Raw genomic sequence first — 23,002 nt, 5'->3', positions numbered from 1 at the left:
TTTTTTAAACTGGCGCCACTTAAATGAAAAACCAAGCAACGGGAGCAATAAAGCAATGGGCTATTAATTTATATGTGCCTCAGTATGTCTGGTATAGCTGCAGCCAGCTTCCACCAGCCTTTTGTGCGGTTAAATTAATATCTGCCACAGATACATAAAGACAACACTGTCTTTGTAAATTCACAGATTTCACAGCCAGAAGAGAACCATTGGGATCATCTGGTCTGGCCTTCTGTATAACACAGGCCAGAGAACTTCCCCCAAAATAATTTCGATAGGAAATAGAGCAGATTTTTAGAAAAAAAAATCCGGTCTTTATTTAAAAATTGCTAGTGATGGAGAATCCACCACACCCTGGGTAAGCTGTTCCGATGGTTAAGCACCATCACTGTTAAAATGTACACCTGATTTCCAGTCTGAATTTGTCTGAAGCTTCAACTTCTAGCCATTAGATCTTGTTATACCTTTCTCAGCTAGATTAGAGAGCCCGCTATTAAATATTTGTTCCCTATACAGGTACTGTGATCTTGTTACCCCATCCCCTGCTCTTTGTTAAGCTAAATATATTGTGCTCCTTGAGTCTTAGCACTATAAGATGGATTTTCCAATCCATTAATTATTCTCGTGACTCTTCTCTGATCCCTCTCCAATTTATCACCAGCCTTCTTGAACTGTGGACAGCAGAACTGGACAAAGTATTCTAGTAGCCATCCCACTATCAGTACAAATAGTGAGGGAATATAATTGCTTTACAAAAACTTGAGTTTCCCCTGTTCATGCATCTAAAGATCACATTTGCTATTTTGGCCTCAGCTTTGCACTGGCAGCTCATGTTCAGCTGATTATCCACCATGACTCCCAAGTCTTTTTTGGGGTCACTGCTTCCCAGGACAGAGTCCCCCATCCTGTTAGCTTGGCCCTGCCTATATGTATGACTTTACATTTGGTCACATTAAAATGTATATTGTTTGCATGCGCTCAGCTTACCAAGTGATCCAGCTCGCTCTGTATTAGTGACCTGTCCTCTTCATTATTTACCACTCCCCACATCTTTAGGTGATTTGCAGACTTCAAGAGTGATGAGAGTTTAAGCTTTCTTCCAGGTCACTGATGAAATGTTAAATTGCATAGGGCCAAGAACTGATCCCTGTGGGACCCCATAGAAACATACCTGCTTAGTGATGATTTCCTTGTTTACAGTTACTTTTTGAGATCTATCAGCCACCCAGTTTTTAATCCATTTAATGTGAACCATGTTACTTTTGTATCATTCTAGTTTTTTAATGAAAACATCATGTGGTACCAAGTCAAATGCATTACAGAAGTCTAAGTATATTATAGCACTATTAGCTTTATTAACCAAACCCGCAATATCACAAAAAATATATATAATATATTTAAGCTCACAACCCCGCTGTGAGTCAGGCCAGTGTAATTAGCCATGGTTTACAGATGAGGAGGAATGAGTTCCAGAGAGGCTAAGCAACATGCCCAGCGACACACAGGAAGTCTGTGGCAGAGCAGGGAACTGGGCTCGGGTTTCCCAAGCCCCAAGCAGACTGAGCCAAACAGTTCACGGCTACTTGGCAGCCTGCATGTGACATCAGCTGGCACAGACTGTCAGTTCCCATTCAGCTGGGCTGGATTCAAAGTGGCAACCTCCAGCCTCAGTGAAAAGAAGCTCATGCCTCATTACTAGTCCCTGGAGGCACAGTATCAATGTCCCACAGAGAGGGAAATCTGTCTGATTTGGCAGTTTGCAGGGATTTATTTACATCGCAGCTGCCACAAAATGAGGAATGACGGGGACTCGGGCACTGCAATCTTTTCATTCTGTTATTCTAACCATCGTAACCTTTAACAGGCAGTTTGCTTGATGTCTGCTTCCATGAATCACCCCGAGCACATACCAGCACCCATTTGCTGGAGACACAAGGTTCTCCCCAAAAGCAACTTTGGATTTACACAGCACCATGGCCTTATGCACTGATTTGCTCCATCCCAGGGCTCTTTTCCCTTCTCTCCAGTGTGCAGCACTGCAAGATTTTTTGCTGTAAACCAGAGTGCTGGGATACCCTGCGAGGGTCTGAGAGGTTTTTGAACTAGTCTCATTTGCAAGGAGAAGCTGTAATTTAAGGAGATGGAATGATTTCAATTGCAAGCAAGCGAGATGGAGAGAGAGGCCAGCCTACCTCTCTAACCTCTCTTCCTGGTGGTTTCCTCCTTTGGCTCTGAATGCCGCAAAGCTGGGAAGATGGAGGGTATGGCTTTGTTCTTCATCTCTCCGCTGAATTGTTTCAATGCTACATGCAAGCAAAGGAGAAGTGGGATGGGAGCCTCTGATGGAAACCGAGCACAAGGAAGAGGAGAGGAGCCGGTGGTCCATTTTACAAAGCAACTGGCTGGTTACTGGGTGCATGAACTGCCAGGCTCAAGGCAGAGTAATTTAGTCAGAGGAGTGGACTGAATTGCTGCTATTTGAGCTGGAGGTGTCTCCTCAGCTTCTCCCAGGCCTGGAGTGGAAGGGTGCTCCACCTAGGACTTGGGAGAGCTGAATTCAACATAATGCTCTGCCACAGATTTCCTGGGTGATCTGGGGCAAGTCACTTGGTCTCTCTCTGCCTCAGTTTCCCTTGTGTAAAATGGGGATTACCCTTCCCCACCATGCAGCAGGAACATAAATGCATTCAGGATTGTAAGGCACTTGGATACTATGGTGATGGAGGCCATATAAATTCCTAGGACAAGACTGGGACACTAAGCAACCAGACATTTAGGAGGTTTGCAGGCCTTGGTGAAGAGGAGAAGAAAAAGGTAACAGTAATAATACTGAGATCTTCTATAATAAAATGTAACAGAGGCTGTAATAATAACACACCACTCCTAAGAAGCACTCAAAGCACTTTATTAGGGATGGTGTCTTTATCCCCATTTTACAGAACAGAGGCAGAGAGAGAGGATGGGACTGCCCAAGGTCACCCAGCAGACCAGTGGAAGAGCCAGGGATAGAATCCAGGTCTCCCGACTCATACACCAATGCTCTGCCCACTGGACACACTGCCTCTCTTAAGTAGTCAGTAGTAGTTGTGCCCACCTATGGATTTGGTAAATGAGCTTAAAGATTTCTTCATTCAGAGCTCCTCATGTTTTACTATAGATCCAGGAAAAGTCTTAACCAATTAACAGCATATCTACCTCTCCCCTTCCTCCCCTCCCCCCCTGCAGGTTAGTGTCACCCGCAAACTTGCTGAGGGTGCAATCCATCCCATCATCCAGATCATTAATGAAGGTATTGAACAAAACCGTCCCCAGGACTGACCCCTAGGGCACTCTGCTTGATACCGGCTGCCAGCTAGACATTGAGCCGTTGATCACTACCCGTTGAGCCCGCCGATCTAGCCAGCTTTTTATCCACCTTATAGTCCATTGATCCAATCCATACTTCTTTAATTTGCCAGCAAGAATACTGTGGGAGACCATATCAAAAGCTTTGCTAAAGTCCAGGTACATCACATCCACCATTTTCCCCATATCCACAGAGCCAGTTATCTCATCATAGAAGGAAATCAGGTTGGTCAGGCATGATTTGCCCTTGGTGAATCCATGTTGACTGTTCCTGATCACCTTCCTCTCCTCCAAGTGCTTCAAAATTGATTCCTTGAGGGCCAGCTCCATGATTTTTACAGGGACTGAGGTGAGGCTGACCAGTCTGTAGTTTCCCGGATTCTCCTTCTTCCCTTTTTTAAAGATGGGCACTATATTTGCTTTTCTAAATAGCCTTTACCTGTTCTTTCACCACTGAGGGCTGCTCACCTCCTCCCCATACTGTGCTGCCCAGTGTAGCAGCCTGGGGGCTGATCTTGTCTGTGAAGACCGAAGCAAAAAAAGCATTGAGTACTTCAGCTTTTTCCACATCGTCTGTCACTAGGTTCCCTCCCCCATTCAGTAAGGGTACCACACTTTCCCTGACCTTCTTCTTCTTGATAACATACTGTGCAAACCCTTCTTTTACCCTTCACATCTCTTGTTAGCTGCAACTCCAGTTGTGCCTTGGCCTTCCTGATTACACCCCTGCATGCTCAAGCAATATTTTTATTCTCCTCCCTAGTCATCAGTCCAAAGTTTCCACTTCTTGTACGCTTCCTTTTTGTATTTAAGCTCACTGAAGATTTCTCTGTTACGCCAAGCTGGTCGCCTGCCATATTTGCTATTCTTTCTGCACATCGGGATGGTTTGTTCCTGCGCCCTCAGTAAGACTTATTTAAAATACAGCCAACCCTCCTGGACGCCTTTCCCCCTCTATAAGCTGTTGTCACAGAACAGGCTTTGCTGGGTAAGGGCTGCTTAATGGAATAGACCAAAGGGTAGTCTTCAATTTGGATGGAAGTACTGGTATCATAGGAACATAGCAGTTGTACTGGGTCAGAGCTGAGGTCCATCTGGCCAGTATCTGGTTTGCTTGATTGGAAGGTGGTAGTTGTGTTCTAGAATATAGGGGCCGGATACTTTGCACTGCTGCATTATGGTTTTGTTTGTTCTTTTGCTTGCAAGAATAAAATTATTGTTTTTTGTTAACTATGCAATTGACCTGGAATTGCTCGCGAGCTTGGTTCCCAGCTGGGTGTGAGAAGCATTCCCTGTTTCTCTTCAGTTGCATTGCATTCTAAATACAGCCACATTTACTGTACAACACCTAAGAAAGACCTCTAACTGCTGATCTACTATAGGATCCATCTGACCATGCCTCCACCTGTCCTCCTTCTCCTTAGCCATAAATCCACTCAGCAGCAAGTATTTTCCATATTAAAAAATAATTCAGTCATCCATTCTCAGGGCAAAAATGATACCTCCTGACTTAAAGGACGAATCACTCACCACCAGGAACAAATTGTGAACGGTTTGCAAAGGGATGAAGTTAGTTCACACAAAATCTTTCACAGACATTTATGAATAGTGAAGATGTTTGCAGACCAGGCCGGGTCCATGAATAGACAAGGGGAAATGAAGGGCTAAATTAGTTGAATAATTAATTCATAATGAATGATTCCACCAACTCTAATTGGGAGATTTTACTAAGAGTGAGAGCTATCAAACCCTGGAGGTATCTCCCTAGTAAGGTGATGGAAAATCCATCACTCGGTTGTTCACTTGAAAACTAGACTCCACAAGTCACTAGACCATCAGCTCTTACCAAGAGCTCACCGACAGGAGTTGGTGCCATAGCTGTCTTGCCCTTCCTGTAGCTAAATGGGAGAAGTGGGGTCCCAGTTACATGGGAAGGTGTGTGGTGGGGGATCCTGGCCTGGAAAAGGTTGAGACCAAACCAGTTTCCAAACAGCAGCAAACGAGTTGCTAAGCATGTAGATGGTATCCTCCCTGTTTATTTTCTGCACTCCTTGCCTCTCTGTATTGGGCTGGATCCAGAATGGTATGTGCTTCTGGGAGATCTGACAGATCTCACCATCAGGGTTTGCAGAACAGGTGAAGCCCTGAAGTAGGTCAGTGTGAATCATCCACGTGGAGCTTCTGGAGCACTGGCAAATCCTTTAAACATCTTCCTTTCTGTCCATAAACTTTGTATGTATTTTGTATCGACTTCAAAACGTTAGCTTTCCTGCAGTAGGTTAGTGACTGATGTTTTTAGTTAAGGGAAATCAGAATCGCTTGCTAGTTTCCTGTGTTAAGACTGCCACCAAGAGGGCAGAAAGAGAACAGGCCCTCTCCTAGAAAACAGGGAGAAGGGTTTTAAGAAATGAGGTAGTCTCTCTGAGCAAGAGCAGAGGTTTGAGATACGAGGTTATGAGCTGCCTTCCTGTGTGGACCAACTCCATGACAGCAGGGCCCCAAATAGCTGTATCTAAGAATTGCAGCATGATTTACACATGCCTAACAAAACTGGCCACTGAGAGCTTCTCAGTTGTCCCTGTGCTGCTTATCCAAACTTCCCAGCTGTAGCAGACAATACATTCTCCTGCTCCTAAAACACAGGACCTGTATTTCACAAACTCAAGAAGATCTTAGTCCTGTGTCGCCTAAGACACAGTTATATAGTCCCGATTCTATCCAGTAGACGGCAGTGGTGCTCATAACACAATGTCCAGTTTACGCCTCTGTATCTGTCCTGTCAGGTGTTTTTAAACCATGACATGGTGAAATTACAATGAACATTTCTAACTTGCAGCATTAGGAACTAAAATCTGCTAAATTTCAGACTGAAACAAATTGGATGGTGATAATATCCTGCAGATTAGAATAGCTGAGAAGTAAGAGAGCAAGCCGTGTGATCCTCTAACCATATAGTGCATATGTAAGTATGGATAAATCCACACAAGGATGCTGGGGAATGGGACTGTGGGGGTCTGGCATGGATGGACTGGGGCAGGGGCTTTAATGGGTATCTTAAGGGGAGCCAGGTTGATGGGGGCTGATGGAGTTGGGAGCTGTAGGGTACAGGGATGCGATGTCAGACATATCGAGAAAACATAGTTCCATCAACCAGTCTTGATAAAACACCACCTCAGTTGGCCCTGCATCTGGGGAACAGCTCTGGGTGGATTTAATATTGAAATTGCTACATTGCCCTACTGCAAGATGGGGTGCGGGCGGTGAGGAGGGGGAATAGGGACTGGAGTTGTCTAAATAAAGGAAAATAGTGGAACTTATCAAAATCAAAACATTTTTAAAACATTTTCCCTGCAGAAGTTAGTGGAGATTTCACTGGAAGAAGAAGAAAAAGGCGGCTTCAGATGGAAGCAGATCTTGCCGCTTGCCTATTCAAAATTATAAAGGCAGGAAGCGATTGATGCTTCTGTGTAACTAATAATGGGCCAGACACCCACAGCTCTCATTGAAGTTTCATGTACTCTTTGCTTCTTAGGATCTGGCCCACAGCTAGCTTCAGAGAAGCAACTCTTCAAGCATTGCTCACATCCAGGAGAGAGGGTTGTGGCTGCATAACCCCTGCATCCCCAGGGCTTTGTCTCCCACAGAAGCGCTGATGCTGCACTACTAACACTGGTCTACAATTTTTGAGAAGTCATCTGCTTCAGAGATAAAATGTGATATTTATAATGTATTTTGATGTGCTGATTGGCTACTGTTTCTAAGATATTTTAGTTTTTACATTTTATGTCTATGTATATTGTGTAGATAGTAGAGTTTTAATCATAAATTGTAAACCTAGGTCTTTTCATGTGTTTATGGTTGCTTTACATGATAATATTTCACCTGTCCTGTTTATGTAACACTTTAAAAATCAGCAAAAGGGTTCTATAAATAAAATTTATTATGAAACAAAAGGCAAAAAACTATTATGTACATAGTTTAGTCCTATTCAGCGTCTACTCGGCGCTTCTTGGCTTGTCTCTTGTATTCATTAAATGGAGCATCTCTTGTCACTGTCCAGCAATAATCTGCAAGCATTGATGGGCTCCATTTGCCCTGATAGCCTGCCAGGAGATTCCACTACTGTAGTCTGGAGCCCAACAGCTCTGCCTTACTCTTGGGTAGTTCCAAATCCCTGACAAGGTCATTCAGTTCACCTTGTGTTATGAGGTGTGGTTCAGAGGAGGAGGATGGGAGAAAATGTGGGTCCTGTGACATTGATGGTTCAGGACCAGAAGTTTCATCTTCTTCCTCTTCCTCGTCTGACTCAAGTGAGAATGATTCTGGTGCATCAGGAACCGGCAGTCCTTCTCCGTGGGGTACTGGGCGTATAGCTGATGGAATGTTTGGATAATGCACAGTCCATTTTTCCTTCTTTGACACACCTTTCCCAACTGGAGGCACCATGCAGAAGTAACAATTGCTGCTATGATCTGTTGGCTCTCTCCAAATCATTGGCACTGCAAAAGGCATAGATTTCCTTTTCCTGTTCAACCACTGGCGAAGATTTGTTGCACAAGTGTTGCAGCGTATGTGTGGGGCCCACCTCTTGTCCTGATCTCCAATTTTGCAGCCAAAATAAAGGTGATAGGCTTTCTTAACCATAGTGGTTATATTGCGCTTTTGTGATGCAAAAGTCACTTCACCACAAACATAGCAGAAGTTATCTGCACTGTTCACACAAGTACAAGGCATCTCTGCTCACTTTGGCTAAACAGAAATGTGTCCCTTTGCAAAATCAAACACTGACAAATAAGAGAGCACGACACTGTATGATTTCTAGAGCTGATATAGGGGAATTTGTTCAGCAGAGTGATGTAAGCTTCGTTATGATTGCATCATCCATTACTTCTAGGAATAACATGATGCAATTCATATAATGTATGATGCAATACCAGCTTCAGATTGCATCATTCATTGTTTTGCCTAAAAAGCAAGTACTGTCCAAACCCAGTCATAGATTTATTCACAGATCCAGTCAAAGATGTATTTTAGTCATTTCTGGTTTAAATTGAGATCCTTTCCCTTTATAACTCACTTATTCTCTGCCATTCCCAAGTCAAGGGTTGTATATACTGACCCAATAGCATATCTTGAAAACTAGAGCCAATCAACAATTTTAAGCAGCATTTTCGTTCTCAGTGACCCAGAATTAGTAAAGTTGGACTACATTTATTTCAGAAGCATTTTGGCTGTAGAGCAGTGTAATTAAGTGCTGTCCTTCCAGTGAGATGGTAAACCAAGGTCCCTTTCGTCCTTGTCCAGCAAGGGTTGTCCTGGTAGTAGCTAAAGATCTCAGCAGTATATTTTCCCCTGCCCAGGCCAACATCCCCTCTGAGTAAAACAGATTTGAATGCCCATATCCAACCTAGACCTCCCTCACTTAAACTTAAAGGGAAAACTTAAAGGGGCTAATTCTCAACACATTCTGAGCCCCTGTGCCCTGGAAAGCAAACCCTTTTAAAGCATCTCAAGGTAGGCTGCTAAAATCACCAATCCCCTTTGAATGGATTCTCTTTCATTTGGAGCATTTACACTCCCCAGTACACTATGGAAAATAGACTGTAGTCAATAACCGTGTCTGGTTGGATGACCACATAAGTTTTTCTTGTTTCTAATCACTGTGGCCCTATGATAGTCATGTTTCTCCTTTTTCTCCTGCCTCCATCAAGCTCCCTCATTTCTCTCCTGGTGTGAAGGCCCTCTCTGAAAGGCTAGATCAGCTCTAAACTGGTTTTGATACATAGAAGGATACCTGGTGTGGAGAGTTTCCTCATGCAGCCGCTTGGTGACAATCCGGAATTCCCCAGTTCCCCATACACTTCAAGCTGGTATCAGCGGTTTGCTAAACTTGGTATAAAAAGAAAGTCATCTACCGGTGCGGTCGCTGGCTTTGCCTCTAGCTAGTGGCAACAGCACAGCTAGCTGGACACCTGCAGATCCCAGATACCTCTGCTTTGTGTGATCTCCGATTATCCCAGGTGGCTGGCTTAACCCTCATAAACATGCAGATGGCTAAACATCACGGCAGGCGGTTCACACATGCCTGAATTCATTTCTCTTTGCATCATCATTTATCCAACTGGAAAACTAGAGGACAAGACAAAACATGAGACAGATGTTGCCCCTTCATGGGTTATTGCTTGGATGGGACGTGGAAAATCCAGGCCCAAGTGTGCCAGACATGTACTGTTCTGAGTGGGGGTGAAGGTGCAGAACCACGTGGCCACAGGAAGAGCTATGTTAGGGTCTGTACTGGCACCAGTCGCCCCATAGTATCAGAGCACCGGGGGCTGGGGCTGAGGTGCTGGGGGTGGGATGCCAGGGAAGGGGTTGTTGGTTGTTCTTCATGGAGGCCAAATCCTTCCCCAAGCTCCCAGGTGCATAGTTTGCAGCCTGTTACCCCCCCCCACACACACACACACACGCACACTGTGGGCTAGTGGGAGAAGCAGTGCCATGGCCCCACCTATTTTGGAATGGCTTGTGCCTCTAGGGGTGAATGGTTGGTCCTCCATGCTCAGGAAGGGTGATTGTGACTGGTCCTTGCATATGTAGTGAACCTGCATAGAAGACAGTCACAATGTGGCCTTTCCGGAGCATGGAGTCACACAGCCGTTTTTGCAATCTCCTGTCGTGGTGGAGTTCAGCACCTCATGGCCCGGGCCATCCTCCAGACCCATGGATAGAGCTGCAGAGGCCAGAGCCACCTGCACAGAGTACTGTCCCACCACCTAACTTCATGGCAGCGTGGCAACTGCAGTAGATAAGATCTCATCACCGGCTGCCCACTTGCATCATTCCCCTCAGCAAGTGAAGTGTCACATGGGAGAGGGGACTAGGGTGACCAGATGTTCCAATTTTATAGGGACAGTCCCAATATTCGGGGCTTTTTCTTATATAGGCACCTATTGTCTCCCCACCACCTATCCTAATTTTTCACCCTTGCTCTCTGGTCACCCTACAGGGGAGCCACAGCAAAGGCCAGCATTAAGTTACTCAGGAAACCCTTATAAGGATTCGAGGATGGTAGCACCCCCCCATAGTGCCAATCCTACCAGCCCTATCCCCTCCTGCCTCCTCCTTATACTCATGGGACTTCTATGGAGATAGCAACAAGATGAAGATGATACTGCAAAAGTGGCATGTCCCCCATTCCCATCCTGCCTTTCACCTGGAGCCACCAGATTTTCAGCTACTCCACCCACAGGGGAAAACCATCAGGTCCTGTGTTTGGAGATTTGGAGATGCCCAGTGTGATGTGTGGTTAGCATCTTAATAGATGTCTTCCCATCTGGGAGCTGGGCTTAGAGTGAGTTGATCCGCGAAACGCTCTGTGGGGGAGACCGTGCACACCTAAGCAGAGAGATGTTATCTGGGTGTGTTCCCCATGCTGTTTACTCTGCCCTAGAATCTTCTGTTCATTTAACACAGCTGTTAAAGGAGCCAGGCAAGAAGGCTGTCAGGGCTGGCTTTAGGAAGTGTGGGGCCCAGTTCGAACACTTTCGGCGGGGCCTTGGCAGGGATGACTTAAAAGGAAAAAAGTGTAAAAAAAGGCCTTCCATTTCTTCCATGTATTATTTACTTTCCATAACTATATAAAAAATAAAATTGTATAGTATGTACATTGCATCATATATGCTGTTGATTGGTTATTAATGACTGCCATTTCACATGTGTGGGTCCCCGACACTCCCTGGGGGCATGCACATGTGTGGGTTCCCGCTGCTTCCTGCCCCCCTCATTGAAGCAGGTGTGCAGGTTACTGGCCTGGGAACTGCAGGGCAGCAGTGGACATGGGGCTGGTTCGAGGCAGGGCAGGGGCTGACTGGAGGTAGGGTCTGGCTGCAGGCAGGGCAAGGGGTGCGGGGCTGGCTGGAGACAGGGGAGTGTGGGGCGGGCTGGCTTCAGGCAGGGCCACAGGGGGGTGCAGCAGGGGTTGGCAGGGCTGGAGACAGGAGTATGGGACTGGCAGGCTTCACGCAGGGGAGTGCAGCAGGGGTTGGCTGGAGACAGGGCAGGGCGGGCAGTGCAGGGCTGGTGCGGGCAGAGGTGTGTGGCAGGGGTTGGCTGGAGACAGGGAAGGGGGTTGGTAGGGGCTGGCAGTGGGCAGGGGGTGCAGAGCTGGCTGCAGGCAGCGGGGGGCCAGGCTGGTGAGGGCAGGGCACGGGGTGCAGCAGAGGCAGCTGGAGCCCCGGCCCTTTAAAAAGCCCCAAGCCCCCTGCTATCCCAGGGCTCTGGGGGCTATTTAAAGGGCCCGGGACTCCCCTGCTTCTACCCCACCCCGGATCTTTTAAATAGCCGTGGGAGCCCTGGGGAATGCATGGGGCTCCGGAGGCTATTTAAAGGACTGGGGTGGCAGAGGCAGCTGGAGCCCTGGCCCTTTAAATAGCCCCCAGAGCCCCCTGCTACCCTAGGGCTCTGGGGGCTATTTAAAGGGCCCGGAGCTCCCGCCGGGGCCGTGGGGCTTGTCGCGCTCCGGCCAGAGCTCCAGCCAGGAGAGCAGGGCTGTGGGGCAGCCGCGCTCCCGCTGGCACTTTGGTCAGGGGAGCGGGGCCGTGGAAGACCCCGGAGCAGACCGCAGCCGGGGTAAGTAAAAAAATTTAAAAGGCACCTCAAGAGCGGGGCCCTCTTAGGCGCGGGGCCCAATTCCCAGGAATCCGGCGAATCAGCCTAAAGCCAGCCCTGAAGGCTGTGTCTCCTCTCCGGACAATAATGACTAAGATCCAGTGCAGATTGCCATCAGAGTTGGAAAGGCTATAGTATTTGTGTGTTCCCTGACACAGGAAAAGGGCTCACATTGAGAAAGTACCTATGAAAATATCTAAAATACTGGACATGCAAATTCCTACAGTGGCTCTAAGTCAGATTTATTATTATTATATTACAGCAGCAAGGTTCCGGGGCATTATGCAATCATAGAATCATAGGACTGGAAGGGACCTCGAGAGGTCATCTAGTCCAGTCCCCTGCACTCATGGCAGGACTAAGTATTATCTAGACCACCCCTGACAGGTGTTTGTCCAACCTGCTCTTAAAAATCCCCAATGACGGAGATTCCACAACTTCCCTAGGCAATTTATTCCAGTGCTTAACTACCCCAACAGTTAAGAAGTTTTTTCTAATGTCCAACTTAAACCTCCCTTGCTGCAATTTAAGCCCATTGCTTCCTGTCCTAGCCTCAGAGGTTAAGAAGAACAATTTTTCACCCTCCTCCTTGTAACAACCTTTTATGTACTTGAAACCTGTTATCCTGTCCCCTCTCAGTCTTCTCTTCTCCAGACTAAACAAACCCAATTTTTTCAATCTTCCCTCATAGGTCATGTTTTCTAGACCTTTAATCAGCCGCTGTACAAACACACAATGAGAAACAGTGCCTGGCCTGGAAAGCAGATGAGCTGAACAGGCAGGAAGAATTTTTGTCCCCATTTCATAGACAGGGCCTTCAAGCACAGAAAGATTAAATACTGGCCTCAGGTCACATACTACTTGTGTGTGCATGTGTATGTGGCAGAGCTGGGATTTAAACCCACCTTTCCTGATCCACTAAGCCAGTCGTCATATTACCTGGTCAGAAGCCTGGAGATAGGACTTTAGTGAGGTGTCCTCATGCCTCTGCAGTGTAGGGATGGAAAGTGCTTGGCCCATGAATTGTCTTCCCCTGTATTTTGTATAGAGTTGAGTGTGCCGCTGCTGATAACTAACATAAGACTAATAATGCATCCAATACATATTCTGGCATTTCCCATTTCACCCTTCATTTGTTTTCCTTTCATCATTATCTCTGGAGTTCCAGCAGCCATCGCTGCCTGTAATATGAATGCATCCAGGGAGTTAATGCGTCCGAGGAAACAAGATGATCAGTTGAACTCAGTGGTAGGTGAGAACTGGCACTAGCTGTGGCTCATTAGGACTGTAACAGAACTGCCATGCCCATCCAGGGGAAGTTATGGGTGATGGCGCTTTCAAGCCATTCTCCTGTGAGCTGCGTGACACTTCTCTTGGGTGCTGATGAATACCTGTGCCCGCTGGGTGGCAATGGGGGGAAGGTGGCTAATTGCAACCCACCAGTTTAGATTGTAGGTTCTCGGGGCAGGGTACTTGCCTTCCACATGTCCACAGTGCATATGTTACCTGCGTCTGTGCCGTGGCAAAGTATGCACCATAACCAATATATAGTGGGGCAGTGATAGAATAAGACTTGTCCCTTTTTCTTAGGGGCCTGATGTACGAGTGAGGAGGTAAAGGTTTATCCAGAAACCAGGACATTTCTCTGCTGCTGCCCCAGATTTTCCTATAAGGAACTGCAGCAAGAAAGGGAATTTACTGAGAAGTTTTGTAAAGCAAAAGAGAAAAGTCTAGAGGTAGGTTGACTACCCCAAAGGAGCTGTGCCAGGGAGTAAGGTCCCTTTTCATGCCCCTTGTATGGCCATACTAGGGCTACCTGGACATGGGGGCTGAGTCCAGTGCAGCCTGCAAGGACTTCTCAAGGGACACTCTGCCCAGAATGGGGAGTGGGCAGAGCCTTGGTGATGGACGGTAAAACGCCGCCTTTCAAGGGGTCCTCAGAAAATGACCTCCTGCCCTGTAGAGCAAGTGGGGAGCAAGGGCAGCTCTTATGACAGTGCCATGCACACAGCACCCATTATGGAAGGCTGTAGGTAAAGGCACCATCCAGATGAAGCGAGGGTTATGTGTTCTGATGTGCTCCTCTCAGCACCAGCCTCTCTATCTCCTGTTTGGCTCAGTGGCTGCTCTGGCTCCCTAGCCTGCTTCTTTCTTCAACCTTTCCCCAAGGCCGCCAGCCAGTCATTATACCACCCCCCCACCACTCTTTCTCCCCCACCCCACCTCACCCCCATGCGCCGGGTTGCTGCTCCATCCTCACCCAACTTCATCGCAAAGTCTGGTTCTAGAGGCAGGGCTCACTGGGTGAGGTATTATGGCGTGTGTTACATAAGAGGTGTCACTACATGATCAGAGTGGTGCCTTCTGAGCTTAAAATCTATGAATCCAACCCTGTGTCAGCCCAGTCTCTAACAATTGGATGAGACCTATGTGTATGTGTGAGGAAGATTACTCCACATCTGCCTACTGTGGGGGTTCTTACATCTTCCTCTGAAGCATCTGGTTCCGGCCACTGTCAGAGAACTTGGGTCCGCTCTGGCCTACCAATTCCTAGATTCCCTACCATTAGGGTAGAATCCCTACCATTGGGGACCAGCCATGTCATTTGCCAAGTAGATTTTTATTCTTAAATCTATAAATGCTTCTTCCCCAAAACCTGGCTAAAAAATTGTGCCTTGTAGGGAAGTGAAGTGACTCTGAAGTTAAGGGCCCCGATAGAGAGCCCCATTTTTATTCCAAGGGGGGCCAGAGGTCAGATGGCAGCATGTCTTTGAGAGACAGGCAGATTCCAAGCTGAGCAGGTCCCTAGAATCCCTAGAATTAGCGCTATTGCTTGCTGTCTCCTGAGCAGTATGCGACCAGGGGAATCCACACTCGTGGCTGGATGCTGACTGTTTTAAAGCAGTGATGGTGTCTTTCAAACCAGCTGCATCAAAACTGCCTCTGTGCATTTGCTGCACGTTTCCAAATATTTCCTTTCATTCCCAATTTCACTCTTTTATTGTTTATTTTATCCCTCTTAATAAGTCTGATTATCTTATTCACAGCATCAGTGTCTTAATACTCAGAGCTTATGTGAATTATCATAACCAGCCCCGAGTGAAAATAAATTAATCTGTTAGTGCAGAATAATTTCCTTTGGATAATTAAAACAAAAGTAAATTAAACTAATAGCTCTAATCTTTCCATTGCTACACAGTTGTATTCCAGTTTGCAACAAAGCGTTTTGTGTTTTACCACTGTTGCAATGTCATTCAAGTCTACCTCGCTTCCTTAGCTATTTCTATGGTCCTGTAGCGAAGGGGCCTCACTCCCCACCGCGCCTGAGAGGAACAGGCCAGAACAGGTGCGGCAACAGGCGGAGCCACCGCCGCCTGTCCCCGCCCCCCAGAAGTCAAGGGGCGGGACAGGAAGTATAAAAGTCCACCCCAGCGCTCAGTTGAGAGGAGGCTGCTGGAGAAGGCAGACGCTGGGGCCTGAGCTCCCACTGGGCCCAGCCTACCTCATGCTCTGTACCCAGAGGAGTGTTGGCATGACCTGCCCCGTGCTCGATACCCAGAGGAGGCCTGGCCTGACCTACCCCATGCCCAGTACCCAGAGGAGCTGCCTGAGCTTCCTGACGGCCGGCCTTCGGAGGAGCTGTCGGAGCCTCCCGACGCCCCATACCCAGAGGAGTGGACTGGACCTCCCAATGCTCAGTACCCAGAGGAGTGGACTGGACCTCCTGACGCTCAGTACCCAGAGGAGTGGACTGGACCTCCTGACGCCCCATACCCAGAGGAGTGGACTGGACCTCCCGATGCTCAGTACCCAGAGGAGTGGACTGGACCTCCTGACGCTCAGTACCCAGAAGAGTGGACTGGACCTCCTGACGCTCAGTACCCAGAGGAGTGGACTGGACCTCCTGACGCCCCATACCCAGAGGAGTGGACTGGACCTCCCAATGCTCAGTACCCAGAGGAGTGGACTGGACCTCCCGACGCCCCATACCCAGAGGAGTGGACTGGACCTCCCGATGCTCAGTACCCAGAGGAGTGGACTGGACCTCCTGACGCTCAGTACCCAGAAGAGTGGACTGGACCTCCTGACGCTCAGTACCCAGAGGAGTGGACTGGACCTCCTGACGCCCCATACCCAGAGGAGTGGACTGGACCTCCCAATGCTCAGTACCCAGAGGAGTGGACTGGACCTCCCGACGCCCCATACCCAGAGGAGTGGACTGGACCTCCTGACGCTCAGTACCCAGAGGAGTGGACTGGACCTCCCGACGCTCAGTACCCAGAGGAGTGGACTGGACCTCCCGACGCCCCGTACCCAGAGGAGTGGACTGGACCTCCCAATGCTCAGTACCCAGAGGAGTGGACTGGACCTCCCGACGCCCCATACCCAGAGGAGTGGACTGGACCTCCTGACGCTCAGTACCCAGAGGAGTGGACTGGACCTCCCGACGCTCAGTACCCAGAGGAGTGGACTGGACCTCCCAACGCTCAGTACCCAGAGGAGTGGACTGGACCTCCCGACGCCCCGTACCCAGAGGAGTGGACTGGACCTCCCGACGCCCCGTACCCAGAGGAGTGGACTGGACCTCCCGACGCCCCGTACCCAGAGGAGTGGACTGGACCTCCCGACGCCCCGTACCCAGAGGAGTGGACTGGACCTCCCGACGCCCCGTACCCAGAGGAGTGGACTGGACCTCCCGACGCCCCGTACCCAGAGGAGTGGACTGGACCTCCCGACGCCCCGTACCCAGAGGAGTGGACTGGACCTCCCGACGCCCCGTACCCAGAGGAGTGGACTGGACCTCCCGACGCCCCGTACCCAGAGGAGTGGACTGGACCTCCCGACGCCCCGTACCCAGAGGAGTGGACTGGACCTCCCGACGCCCCGTACCCAGAGGAGTGGAGTGGACCTCCCGACGCCCAGTACCCAGAGGAGTGGAGTGGACCTCCCGACGCCTGGTATCCTGAGGAACCCATGGTCTGGGACCCACCGGACGAAGCCGGCGGATGGCAGGTACCCAGCGAGGGGGAGGTTGGAAGTGGCCCGGGGGCAGCCGACTCCAGTCAGGCTGCAGACTCACCTGAGCCGATGTCAGTGTGTTTCGGTCAGGATCCCCCACTGATCACCAGCGGTGTTGACCGCTACTAGGGCCCCGGGCTGGAACGCAGCGGAGTGGGAGGGCCTGCGTTCCCCCTGCCCCCCCTTCAAGGATGGCAGACTCCCCCTCCTCCCTGGCATGAGGAGCCCATTCCTGGTGTTTGTTGGCTCAACCCCTCCTGAAGGGCCTGGGCCCTGAGTCGCTTGATGCCCTGCCCTGGGCCAGGGCCCAGGATTTCTGCACCTGAACTGCTTGTCTGCTCAGCCCTGCAACAAAGGGCCTGAGCCCCCTGTTAACTGTTTGCCGTTTGCTCAGCCCTGCAACAAAGGGCCTGAGCCACCTGCTAACTGTGTCTGTTTGCTCAGCCCTGCAGCAGAGCGTCTGAGCCCTAAGCGGCAGTGGGCGGCCGCACAGCCCCAAAGCAAGGGGCGGGCCCCGGGCCAAAGGAGTGCGGTAAGCCGGTGTGGTTCTCCCCTGCCTTCAAGGAGGGTTGAGCCCCGGCTCCGCTCCGCTACAGGTCCCCATTATCATGGTGTCAGAGCATCTCATGATCTTTAAAGCATTCGCCCTCACAATACCCGTGAGGCCAGGAAATGCTACTGGATCCATTTTATAGTGTGTTTTGTAACTCTGAGGTGTAGGTGTTCACTGAGCAGGGAAGATGTATAATGTGTGCTCCCCTGAAACATTGTGCTAGATATAATATCAAAGGGACACATTGTAACACTCAGCCCTGATCATTTATAAAAACAGAACAGGGACTAATCTACTGCCACCACAATTCATATTTAATTTGACTATACAAGCAAAACCCTAAACCCCCAGTGATGGTGTGTTTTTGTGTGTGCACAAGACATTTGTGACAAGGGGGATGAAGGAATCGTTGCCCCACATGCTGTCCCCAACTGTACAGTGTAGAGGGGTGCAAATCTGCAGGGAAAGCCACTTTGGGCCCATGTGGAGGGCTAAATGGATACCGCCTTCTATCTACATAGACACTTCCCATCTTCCCACAGTATCTGGGCAGCTGCCAATCCCCCTAGGAAAAGTGAGCCAGCCCAAACTGGGGAAGCCTTGAGAACTGCTCTTCCCTGCAGAATGTTAATGCCTAAAGCCAATGGCAGCATGGCTGCTAAACGTGGTGTGTGCTGTGGATGGGGTTGGGCTGCAGAAGAACACAGTCTGCCTCTCCCTCTGGTCTCTCCATGCAGTTGACTAGAATCCATATTGCTGGAGGCCTCGACCCACATGTTCTCCTCGAGTCTGGCACATTGGTTCCCACAGAGAGAGTCAGTGCAGTTACACCCATGTTGAATTTGTCCTATAATCTTCACTGGAATTGGCTTCCTGCACCAGAGAAAGATTTGGTATCAAAGAATAATCCAGAGCATTGCATTCTAATACAGTGCCCAAATGTGCAAAAATTAGGAGACAGAAAAGCAGTGTTCCAAAACCTGCTGAGCTGGCAAACAAGGAAGGTTTGAGGTTTTGTGGTTTTTAGGAGCATAAGAAAGAAACAGAGAATTTTTAATTGAGGAAGACACAAAGGATAATGTATCTGATTCCAATGGAGGGAAAACAATATTTCATGTTACCAAAATGACTGTAGGGGAATGATATTATAGGAAAAGAAATCCTCATTTATTTATTTGTTTGTTTTTATTGCTCATCTTTCATCAGAATACTGTAAAGCTAGAGATGCTAAGCACTGGGAGACTTGATGGAATATTAATTCTGTCAGATGATATTTCTGGGTTTACCTGAAGATACTAATTGGAATATCAACATACACTAGTCAGACAGATACAGATCTAAGCTCTCCCCAGCTTTCATGTTGGGTTGCCATGTAAAATAACAGCAGAGTGCATCATTCCTCTGATCTAGAGGATAAAATAACTAGATCTAAATAGACAAGAGGAAATATATAAATATATATACTAAAGCAAAATATGTGCACAGAAAGCAACTGAGCTGGTAATTGCCTCAAGTTGTGGTGCCCTCTGGCCTGTAAGTCAGGCAGTCTCCAAATCAAAGCTCATTATGTCTCTAAGAAGTTTGCAGCTACCTCATCCAGGGAGGCGCGTTGTTTCGCAGTTTACCTACTTGAATAAATACAAGAAGAGGCATGATGGTGTCTGGCCTTGTCTGGAGACACAAGCAGGGAGGAAGCTCTGTTTCCTTGTGCACCCATGTAACTGCTGGACATAATCACATCCTGTGCATTCCCTCGAGCACAACACCGAGAGGCTAGCCCCACAATTAGCGCTAGCCACTTGCAACTGAGCAGAAAGGGATGGGGAGGGAGACGTGGTATAAACACGGCCTCACATCTTGCTGCCTTGGCTAAAGGGCTGGCCAGACGCAGAGGGGAGAGGACACCATCCTACAGCTCCAAAAGGCACTGTACCTGCTTCAGGTAACAGGTTCCTTCTTTGCCTCTCCCCCGGGGGTGGGGGGCTGGTCTGAAGAGTCACAAATGATCCCTGAGACTCAGAATAAAAGAAAGAAACAAAGACCCTGATCCACGACAGTAGCCCATTGATGTCAGTGAAAAGACAGATTCCGGTCGATCTAAGGTGCTTTGGATCAGGCCCTAGATGAGTACATTTTGACTGTCTGGATGGCTACCTTAGACCTTCCTGAACCTGCGCCAAATGCATTCCTGCCTTTGTTAAAACTGGGATGGATTTGCTGAGGTTGTCTCTAATCTGTGTCTCTCGCTCACCGTGACAAGGTTTTCTGTAGTCTTTACAGCAGCAGTCCTCAGTAGCCCATAGGCTGAGGGAACATTGTTTAGCAGGCAGGAGACTGCCTGGCACTGGTCAGGGGAGAGGAAAATGAAGCCCATGATGGATGGATGGGTTAAATACAGATCTACGATCAATACAAATCCAGGGAGAGCTTTGTAGTATAATCATTAATTACAATTATATTACTTCCCAAAATGAGTAATAATTAAACTACTGAGGACTTGATTAAGGGTCCTAGATGGTTTTGAAACCAGCTTTACAACCAGCGAGAGGGTGATTTGTGGAAATTCAAATGCCTTTTTCACAAACCAAAAATTGCTGTTTTAAAATGGGATTTGAAAGGAATGAGTTTCTTCATCTGTGTAAACCTGCCTTTCACACTGCTTTAAAATGCACATTTCCCAAGTGTGGCCATAGGGAGAATGATCTAATCTTCTTTATATGGTGTGACAAAGTTCCTCATCTACCTTGGTGGGTCCTGCGCTTATTGGCAGATTTGCTCGTCTCACAGATTCATCCTGTAGGTCAGGAAAGAGCCCAGAGACCTTCCCCTCTAGCAGAAGCCACAGTCCAGGTCAATTCCTCCTGTGTTTCATCAGGAGTTGGGAGGTTTGAGGGGAACTCCGGCCATTCTCTACTCTGGGTTCCAGCCCAGGGCCCTGTGGACTGCAGCTATCTAAAGCGCCTCCTGTAACAGCTGCATGACAGCTACAACTCCCTGGGCTACTTCCCCATGGCCTCCTCCCAACACCTTCTTTGTCCTCACCACTAGACCTTCCTCCTGATTTCTGATAACGCTTGTACTTCTAAGTCCTCCAACAGTATGCCTACTCACTCTCAGCTTCTTGCATGCCTCCTTCTCCCAGTTCCTCACACACACTTCCTCTCCTCTAGCTCTCCTTTGGCCTGACTGGAGTGAGACCTTTTATAGCATCAGAGGGGCCTTAATTAGAGTCAGATGATTAACAGCCTCACCTGACTCTTAGCAGGTTAATTGGAGTCAGGTGTTCTCATTAGGCTGGAGCAGCCCCTGCTCTGGTCACTCAGGGAACAGAAGCCTGCTTCTCCTGGGGCCAGTAGTGGCTCTCCCTTTGACTGCTCTGCTGCAGAGGAAGGAGGGAGAGGGCGGTGGCTGCTGCTGCTGTTCCTGCTGGGCACTGGGCCCTCACTGCTGCTCCTGCTGCTCCCCTGGCTGGGCTAGACACCACCACCCACCCCTCTCTCTGCTATCTGCTTACTGGCTGGCAAGTAGATTTCCACCCCCCCCCTTGGTTGCTGCTGTTACTCCACCTACAGCCCTTGGGTGAGGGGGCTGCTGGCCTGCTTCCCAGGGAGGGGGAGAGTGAGGGACCCCGGCTCTTGTTACTGAGGACACCATCTGAGCGGGGTCCCTCCTGCCTGGACACCAGACCACCACCACCTGGAGCTGCTGGGGCTACTGTGGCTGTTGCTGGGGAGCTGTTGGAGCCCTGAGGAGAAGGAGGAGGAGAAGAAGAAGAGGACCGCCTGCTGCTGGGAGACCACGTGAAGACCACTGTGGAGGGGGCTTTTCTGGACTGAGTCTTTTTCGAACTGTGCTTTTGTGGTGGGGGGTTGGAATGTGTCTGCTGGGGCACCGCGGGTGTGGCGTGGAGCCTGACCCCGGTCCATGCATGTCCCCTTTCGCCCCCACCACCATTGTTGCCCCCTCCACCACCCCCGCTGGCTGTTTTCCTTCTGCTTTGGACTCCTGCCTCTGGGTCTGAGCTGCTCGCCTGGCTCACCACGCCCACTTCCACCATTTGGGCCTGCAGCAGCAGCAGCCTAGCATTGACTTTTTGGCACAAGTGCCTGTGGGTGCACCACACACACCCCCCCGCACCCTGGACTGACCTCTTTCCTTTGCCATATTTGTCCGCCCCACCTATTTCCCTTTGCGGCCCTGATAGTTCTGCCCCAGCCCTGCAGCTGTCCCCGTGGTCCCACTACACCATTCCCAGCTCGCCCTTCCCCCCCCCACCCTGTGCTCCCCCAGCCCTGATTGGTCCCTCCCCTCGCGTGCCCACGCCCCCTCCCATGCGCTTGTGCCCTTCCCTGTTTGGTTTCCCCTTGTTCACTGCACCTCCCCCCGCCATTGTCCCCCCTGATCCCCTAGTGCAACTAGGGGAGCTGGAACTCCCCTCTGCGTCAGTGCCCTGAAGCCCTCCCTCCCCTAGGTCCTTGATTGCTCCCCACGCCCCTTTAGCCTTCCCTTTCTGGCGCCCTCCTCCCCTGCCTGCAACCTAGCGGGGAGGGGTGGTTGCCTCCTTTCCTTCCCCTCCCCTCGCTGTTTGTCCCCCTCCCCGCTCTCGTTATGGCTGGGGACGCGGCGGGGGGGACCCCTTGCGATGCTCCCCCCGCCCCTCCTCCACCTGCCCCCGTGTCCACTGCCCAAGCCTCTACCTCGTCCGCCGCTGCCGATCTACCTACCACCGCCCCTGCTGGGGCACTGGTGGCGGCAAGTACTGGGGAGACCTCCGCTGCTGCCACGTCCCTCGCCCCTTCTGATTCGGGGGGAGCCCCCCCAGCCGGTGGGAAGGGTCGGGGTGGGAAGAAGGGTAAGGGCCCCGCTAAAAAGGCCAGGCCCTCCATGGCGGAGACTGCCCCTGCTGCTGCGGCCCCACTTCCGACTGCGGCATCCCTCCCCGCTGTTCCCTCCACCAGCTCTGCAGGTGTCCCTCCCCCGGCACCCAGGGCGTACGCCCAGGTGACGGCGGCCCCCCCGCCTGCCGCTGCTCCTCCGACCGCCGCTTCCGCCAACATCTACAGCGGCCAGGGCCCCTTTCCCACTTTGACTAGGAAGCACGGCGTCCGTTGCCTCCTGGTGCCCGCCTTGCCCCACGTGGAGACCTACGTGCGGGCGTTGACGAGGGTGATGGGGCCCACGGCCATCGTGGCGGCCTCCAAAATGTACGGGAAGGTGGTCTTCTTCCTGGCATCGGAGGCCGCCACCCAGGAGGCGGTAGAGACGGGCCTGGCTGTGGGGGGCGTGTTCATCCCCCTGGAGCCGTTGGAAGACCTGGGGTTCCGCTTAATCTTGACCTCCGTCCCTCCCTTCCTGCCCAATGCCACCCTGCTGCCCGCCCTTTCTGCCCTGGGACGCCCCATCTCCGTCATCAGCCCT

Source organism: Gopherus flavomarginatus, chromosome 2, assembly GCF_025201925.1.
Source record: "Gopherus flavomarginatus isolate rGopFla2 chromosome 2, rGopFla2.mat.asm, whole genome shotgun sequence".
NCBI lineage: Eukaryota > Metazoa > Chordata > Testudines > Testudinidae > Gopherus > Gopherus flavomarginatus.
The sequence above is the reverse complement of the archived record's forward strand: the minus strand, read 5'-3'. Positions refer to the sequence as shown.